General features: G+C 32.0%; 1 pseudogene; it reads right to left on the bottom strand.

Annotated features, from left to right (window-relative positions):
- Positions 1-5,610: 5,610 nt before the first annotated feature.
- LOC107849187 lies at positions 5,611-7,902 on the bottom strand (annotated as a pseudogene).
- Between the last annotated feature and the right edge of the window lie 571 nt (positions 7,903-8,473).

Genomic DNA, 8,473 nt, shown 5'->3' with positions numbered 1-8,473 from the left:
ATTACTGTTGGATTTGAGGAAAAATAATTGATTTAGAACCACTTATCCTTTAATTTTGTTCATGAAGAACAATATTGTTAAAAGATATGATGATGAATTCAAATTTCATCTCATTAAGAGGGTAAGACATTGGATTAAAAAGTTTCAATGCACCACGATGATAAAATATTAGGTTCAAGTTCCATCGATTTATGCCTAAGACACCTTTATATCGATAAGACGTTGAGTTTGAATCTCAATGCACCATATTGATGATATTATAATGGCTACGACAAAATAATATATTTTAGATGAAAAGACATGAAATTTTTATATTGAATATGCTCTATTTCAAGAAGTGAATGTGGTAGCAATATATGATAAGTCCAAAAGATGAAAATTTATTCCATTCTTGAAGTGAATGTGGTAGCAAAATAGAGAAATTCTCTCTATCATATTTATGCCTTGATTTACTCCTGAAGTAGCACTATCATGAAAAAAGTTATAAGCTATCAAAATTTGATAGACGTAAGGCACAATTATATTTCATTCCTGGGAATGAGGATTTCGATTGTTTCAATACAAATGTGTACTTGATTGTGATGGTATCACAACTCATCTCCAAAAGAAGCAGAGTAACTGAGAAGAGTTAATTTGAAATCTACTTTTGAAGTAGTAAATCTGAAATTTATTCATGTAATAGTAAATCTAAAATTTACTAAAGCAAAAAGGCACATGTCATGGTAAACTTGGAGTTTACTAGTATAAAATTTCATAAATTGATTTGAAAGATTACTACATTCCAAAAATGTGCATATTGAGTATTAGAAATACGTTGAAGAAATAGAAGATTCTTCAAGAATTGTTTATGTTGCTTGTTCTCATAATAAGTTAGTTGGACCAACTAATTTTGGGATTGGATCCCTTAAAATCTGAAAAGTATAAAAGATAAATATGGGCCCGTTCACCAGTCATGTGATTTGTTGAAAAAAAATGCATCAATAGGATGATCACATGTTCATTTATTGTCATCCTGCAGTTTGACATTCATAAAGTTGCTTGCTCAATAAAATTGAGTCAAGAGCATAACTTTCAGAAAGTATAATCAAGATAATTCATCTTGATGATGATGGTTTAGCATTGAACGCCTTCGATAAATAGCTGAACTATTGCTAATGAGAATAAAAGCTTATGGGTTGGTTTGAAAAATTATATACAAAAGTACTTGTATACATCAAACCAATTAATTGTGATTAATTCCCCCTCAAAGTTGGTTCTGAGTCAGGAACCAACAATTTTATCTAATAGTTTTGATGTGCGATATATGATTAATGAATATACCATGATGCACAAAGATGAATTCCTCAAAGAAGAAGGAGGATGTACGTTAGTTTTCCTAACATAAGGGGGAGATTATAAAAAGCTATGAAATATGTTAGGAATTATCATCAGATCCTCATTCAAAAGATAATTCAAGTCAAATTCGAAATCATCTCATACTTAAGCTGCAAGTGCTCTTATTTTGTGTCCCTAAAGGACAAAACCTATGCATGCATGAAGCGAGGTAGACCAATTGATTCCAAATAAAATAATCCTTGAAAATAATAAGGAGAAAATAATCACAATAAGAAGGCAATGTGCTCTTGAAGAGGCTACGACATAACACTTCATGAAACCTTATGAGAGATTTAGGTATCTGAAAATATTGAAGTGCTGAGATCTCAAAATATTATGTCACACTGTGAACTGATACGGAATGATATATCATCAATATTTTTGATACAATATTGGTGCAATATTGTAAAAGATTACGAGGATCCAAATTCTACGTTTATTTAAGTATGCTGCCGTAGAAACATTTATTAAGTGACATGAAAGGATGCATCTTGGTAAGCATAAAACTTATTTGATTTGTAGTTCAGACACTTGAAAATGTCGCACATGATATGTTGAATATTGTCGCTTGACAAAATTTATATCAAAACTGTTTAAGGATTCAAAATGTTTGAGCATATAAAAGTTCTGGGAAATTTATTTATAATTCTTATATTGTATAAGATTATAGCTTGAAAATTATTGGAACTCTTGGAGAGTTTTCAAAAGTAATAGATTATTTGTTAAAAATAAGAAACATACCGAATTGGATTGGTCCTGAAGTACCATATCTTAGCGCAGTTGATGCACTAATGTATCTTGCAAATACTACAAGGACTGATATAACCTTTTTATGGTTAATTTGTAAGCAAGGTATATTTTTGCTCCTATTAAGAGACTGAAATGGGATAAAAGACATGAGCTCATTTTATTCTAAAGCTTGTAGTCTCAATCTTGCTAATTATGCTGATACTGGGTATTTATTTAATCCGTATAAATCTCAGTCTCAAACATGTAATGTGTTCATATATAGAGATACTACCATATCATGGAGATATGCAAAGCAGTCTATCGTATCCACCTCATTGAACCATACTGAGATAATAGCTATTCATGAAGCAAGCCGAAATATGTATGGTTGAGGTTTATGATACATCTCATTTGAGAAAAATGTGGTTTGAAATGTGACAATGTACCCATAATCTTATACAGAGATAATGCACTATGCATAGCACATCTTAATGGAGGATTCATAAAAGGAGATAAAACGACACATATTTCATCAAAACTTTTCTATACAAATGAGCTACAAAAGAATGTTGATATTAATGTGCAACTGATTCATTCAAGTGATAATGTGATTGATTTATTCACCAAGTCTTTTCCAACTACAACTTTCAAGAAGATGATGCACAAAATTAAAATGCAAAGGCTCAAGGATGTTCTCATTAGGGGAAATTAATACACGTTGTACTTTTTTTCCCTTACTAGGTTTTGTCCCACTGGGTTTTCCATATAAAGTTTTTAATGAGGCAGCTTATATGCGTATTGTTAGAGATGTGTACTCTTTTTCCTTCACTAGATTTTTTTTCCCGCTAGATTTGTTCTAGTAAGATTTTAATGAGACACATTATCTATCAACTAAGCATTCAAGGGGGAGTGTTATGAATGTATTTACATTATAGTGAATGTCTATCAAGAATATAGAAAAGAGCTATTAAGATCTATTTGATATCTATCAAGATATGAAGTATCTATCTTTCAAAGAAAATCTAGGAGTATTTTCCCCTATAAATAGAGGGGTTTTTGTTCATTGTATCCTCAAATATCCCTCAAGAGAAATAACAATTACTCTCGCTTCTCTCTTTATTCTTCTTCTTTGTTTTATATTTCATAACAGTAATGACCTTTTCCACGAACTATCCTGTATTTAATTTATTGTTTGTTTATTACTCACTAGTAAATTTGACTGTGCGAAATGATGGATTCATAAAATTATTTTCTTATGATATTTAAAAATTTACTTTCGTTCTTCCAAATAAATTAACTTCATCAAAAAAAGGAAGTGATTCCTCCTTAGTGTGGTTGGATGGTTGTTACCTGTTATTTTTATTGTATTATGTTTTTAGTTTTAAGTATAGTATTTGTTTTATTGTCACTTAAATTTTATTGTATTGTTAAATATGATTGTTAGGTAATGAAGAGAAATCTCATTTTATATAACAATTGATTTGGTTTGAGCGCATCGTTACCTCATATTTCTTTCTTATTCTATCTTTAGTTGATATTTAATAATCTTATTTTAGCATTTATTCTACCTTTTTATAGTAGTTATAATAACGAAAAATGATACAATATCGATTAAATATTGCATTCATTAATCAGTGTCATACAGCATAACACAATACATTATAAATAAGTACATAACAACCATCCAAATAGTGTTTTATAAATTAGCACCATCTGCCGCACAAAAAAATATCAATTAAGTGATATAGAATTATTCCCACAAGAAAATTTACAATGCAAGAAACTTGAAGGAGTACTAACGTCCAGGATATGAAAATATTCAGAAGGTATGATAGTTGAGGCAGGTACCAAATGTACATTAAGATGATCCCAAGGATGCATATAATATATGCAACTGTTGCAAGCAACATTATCTGGACGTGGCTGCAAAATGATTTTATTTTCATTAGTGTTAATCATCAACCGTTTAAACCTTTATAAGAATTAATTCCTTGAAGAAATTCAATCTTGAAGCCATGTTTCTTTCCAACTTCTTTCTATTGATATATATATATATATATATATATATATATAAACTGGTTTGATGTTAGAGGTCAATTCAATACATTTATGACTTTTGAATTTTTTTCTTTAATGCATCATTAACATATGCAAATAAAGAAGGCCATTCAATTAGATATTTACTACGGTTATTTAATGGGGTTAAATGAGAAGTAACCTAAGGATATTAAATCTGAAAAAATAATGAATAGTTACTTTTTTATCCTAATAAATGAATTAAACAACTTAAAAATCTGAGGAGAAAAGATAAATAGCCATACTCAAATATTAGAGTGCCACATCACCATTGTTATATTCAGACAGAACTCTGCATTGCCAATACTCTTGTCATATTTCCGCCATAACTCTTATGACAATAGCTTGAGGACTCTAAGCACGTGTAACCTTAAAACACATATCTTACTTGGTTCATCAAGAATTTCTTATATTTCCATTCACTTACAGTGGAAAAGCAACAGAAAGAGAAGAATAATTGTCTGATGCATAGAATCATTTTTTATTTCATTTATATCTACAGAGGCAAAGAGATATTAAACAACCACATGAGAATTAATAAAACAACTCCAGGACAGCTCACATTCCAAGATGTTTTTCTTGTTCATCTCATTCAAACAACAACATCTAGAACTTGGTATTTATGGTCCTTATAAGCAAGATTACTTGAACAAGAGTACTAAGCCACATTACTCAAAAATCAGGAAGATGTGCAAGTACTTTATGTTGAATCATGATCACAAATAGATCCATGAGCAAACAAAGCACATGACAGATTCACCAAGGGCACAAATAGTTGCTTCAACTTATTTAATCTCAATTGCTCCAAATTCTTCTTTCATGAATGAAATAATACGTTCTTCCCTAAGATATTAGTACAAATCTACATCTCCCTTCAAAGGGATGAAAGACACTACCACATATTTTTTCTATCTCATACCATCCAGATACGCTGAAGGAATTAATCTTTACTTATCTTTAGAAGTTTAGATACATTGGTATACGCACACCGTTTGCAAAATAATATATAATGTACAAATGTTATATGTTTAACAATTATGAGTGTATGTAGAGGAAGAGGTGAAATTGAGAAAATTTACCATGGAAAGATCACTTGGTGAGGATCCAAACTGCATAGACTATACCAGGTAGCCATCCAAAGAGAGCCAGCAAAATACAGATCCAGAACTCCACCTGTTTTGTTTTTCCAACACAAAAACATACACGTACATGTACTTAATAACGCTTACAAGGAAAGGAAGTACAAAATTTTCAGAAATTATTTTCTGAATCACCAATTAAAGGAAGCGGATGGAGAGGTGAAATTGAGAAAATTTACATATACCACGAAGTCATAATGACCATGCAATAAGATAGTGAGAAGCAAGATTCAGGATAAGTAAACATCCTTTTATCATATAATATAAACATAAAAACATCTTTTTTAACAACTCAATTCTTTCTGGGGATTCCAAGCTTGCCATGAAAGTCGTTCTCCAAAAGGAGAATACCATCACATAATTTGACCGTTGGTTCCCATCCGAGTAGTGTTTTTGCCTTGGCGATGTCTATCTTTCTTTCACGAGGATCGTCTGGTGTATTTTCTACCATGATAATCTGCACATCTGGATTGATAAATTGCAAAACAATTATTGTAGTTAGAGGCTGATTCAAGATTTTAACTTGCTAGGTTCAGCCTTTAAGGTTCTTAACATTGAACTCATTATATCTTTAAAATCACATGTTTTCACAGACACACACACACTATAATTTTTTTTTATTTCCCTTCCAATATTTTTATGCTTCCTCTTCACGGATTCAAAGAGCCAGTGGTGAAATGAAAAACCAATACTAAGATCCATTTCCACATATTGATCACCCTACCTTGAACCTGAACTGGTTGAGATGGATGATTCTACCAGTGTGTGTGTTTGTGTGCCTGTGTTATGCTCCGTAAAGATACTAGATTTGGATGAACTTGTTAGAAAAGAGATAGATTAATGCACCCCCAACAATAGTTTGTGGTAAGAAATGCAAATGTGTCATGTGAATACAAAGTAGAGTGCAAGTTTAGTGGATTACCTCCTTCACATTCTCAGCAAGTTCAAGCATTGTGAGTTCACCTGATTTCAAAGAGGATAAGTTGTTTTAGTTGATGTAAGAAAATTGGATGACCGGGTTTTATTTGGACACGCCAAGAACCGAATCAACGGAAGCTAATCTGGATTTCTGATGTTGATTGGTCCAGTATTATCTCCCTTCATCAAACGAATAAGACCATCAACCTTCATCATTCAGACAGAAAGGTAAGAGAAAAATATAAAGACAAAAAATGAACATCAAATACAATGGCTCATAAACTATTATATACCATGTCAGAAACATAACAAAAGCTCCACGTTTGTGTTCCAAGCAGCTGAACAGTCAAGGGTTCATCACTGTGAAATTGCACCAAATGTTTATGCTCAGAATACAATTAAATATAGAATGGTAAGAGTGATAGTCAACTTCAGAATATTATCGAATTTCCTAGGCAATGAAATTGCTGATAACACGACCATCATCTATGTTCATTCGTGGACCATATGTGTTGAAGATTATAGCAATTCTTATTTCTGGTATACGTGATACCATTTAAAAAAAACAAAAACATTCTTCAGAATGAAAATTTTTACAAAACGAATCCAATATATTTGAAATAAAAGCAGTTACAAACACGTGCCGTTCACAAACATATATATGTAGGAAGTGCTATACCGATTCCAGGCTTCCTGTGATAATCAAACATCAAAGTCTCAGCTACTCTTTTCCCCTCATCATAACAACTCCTTACTCCTAAAATTCACAAGGGAAGGCAATCAATTTTCCATAACTGAGGGGAAACATATTTTTGTGGAAAACACTGAAAAGATACTGTAGTGGCTCATCATATTTATGCATATAGTGATTTTCATTAAAAACAATGGTTAGATAATTTCTGTGAGCGACTATGATAGACCCACAAGTTCAGCACAGATATGGTTGACAACAACATCTTAATTAAAGCACAAGTGCTCCCAAAAGCTTTTTATGAATGAAGCAAATCTATTTTAAGATTCTTACTTACGCAGATAATCAAGGATTTATTTAGCGTCAAACAGTCAGATGCTACAACTTCAAAAAGTTGCAAATGCTTACCAATTAGGTTAACTTTGCCCCAATAGCTCTCTTCTTGAGGGTGAAGAAATGGATCTCCGTAAACCTTGGAAGTTGATGTCAATAAAATCCTTCTCGAATAATGAAGTTAGATGAAGATCTATATTGAAAGAATAACTGACGGTTGAAGCAGATTCATACTTTGCCCCGACTCTCTTAGCAAGTCCCAATATATTCATTATGCCAATGACATTTGTCTTAATCGTCTGCAAATACCATATAGCAAGTAAGAAATCAACAAAAACCACAATTCAGAGAAAATTTACCATGGGAAGATCACTTTGTGTGGACCCAAACAGCATGGACTATACCACGTAGCCATCCAAAGAGGGTTAGCAAAACATAAATCTAGAACTCCACCTGTTTTATTTTTCCAACACAAAAATACACACGTAAACGTACTCAATAATGTTTACAAGGAAAGGAAGTACAAAACAACTAAAGAGCTTCAATAGAAGAAAATACAATCTATCTATTCACTAATACATCTGTTTTATTTGCTTCTTCTGTGTTCTGTGCTAATATGAATATCTCTTTCCTTTTCTTCATTTTTTCAGCACTGTATTACTATATCTCCAGAGATTTTGAGAATGGCATCCTCTGAAATGGTTGCACGAAATACTCAAACATATATTTCCGTGTACATGAGTCAATATAGGGGAACTTTTTTTTCTTTTTAAGTTTCTGCTATTACGAGGGTACTATGGTGCCAATGTAGCTAAATCCAGCGATTGTGAATGTAATAACTTGAAGGAAGATGTAAAGGAAGTACTAGATTTTCCCATAGAGGATGTTATAGCATCCACAGAAGAAAAGAAAAACAACAAATCTCAATTCTTGTGGAAGAATCCTGCAACAATTAGACCAACCAGTAATGCATGGTTAACAAACTAAGCAACAATCTAATGGTTCAATGATATCAAGAACATGAAATTAAGCCTTCATTCAAGAGCTTTACTCACCTATCTCCAAATAGAGATCCTCGGGGTTTCTTGGTTTGTTTTGTTTTTTCTTTATTCTTGAGAGCTCCAATAATTTCTCTGTGACAACCCATTGATTAGCTCTCTTTGCTTCTAGCATTTTTAAGAGACTCGGCGGTTCAATTTTATTTTTAGTGCAC

Source organism: Capsicum annuum, chromosome 12 (genome assembly GCF_002878395.1).
Source record: "Capsicum annuum cultivar UCD-10X-F1 chromosome 12, UCD10Xv1.1, whole genome shotgun sequence".
In the NCBI taxonomy this organism is placed as follows: Eukaryota; Viridiplantae; Streptophyta; class Magnoliopsida; order Solanales; family Solanaceae; genus Capsicum; species Capsicum annuum.
This window is presented reverse-complemented; position numbering and strand designations above follow the sequence as displayed.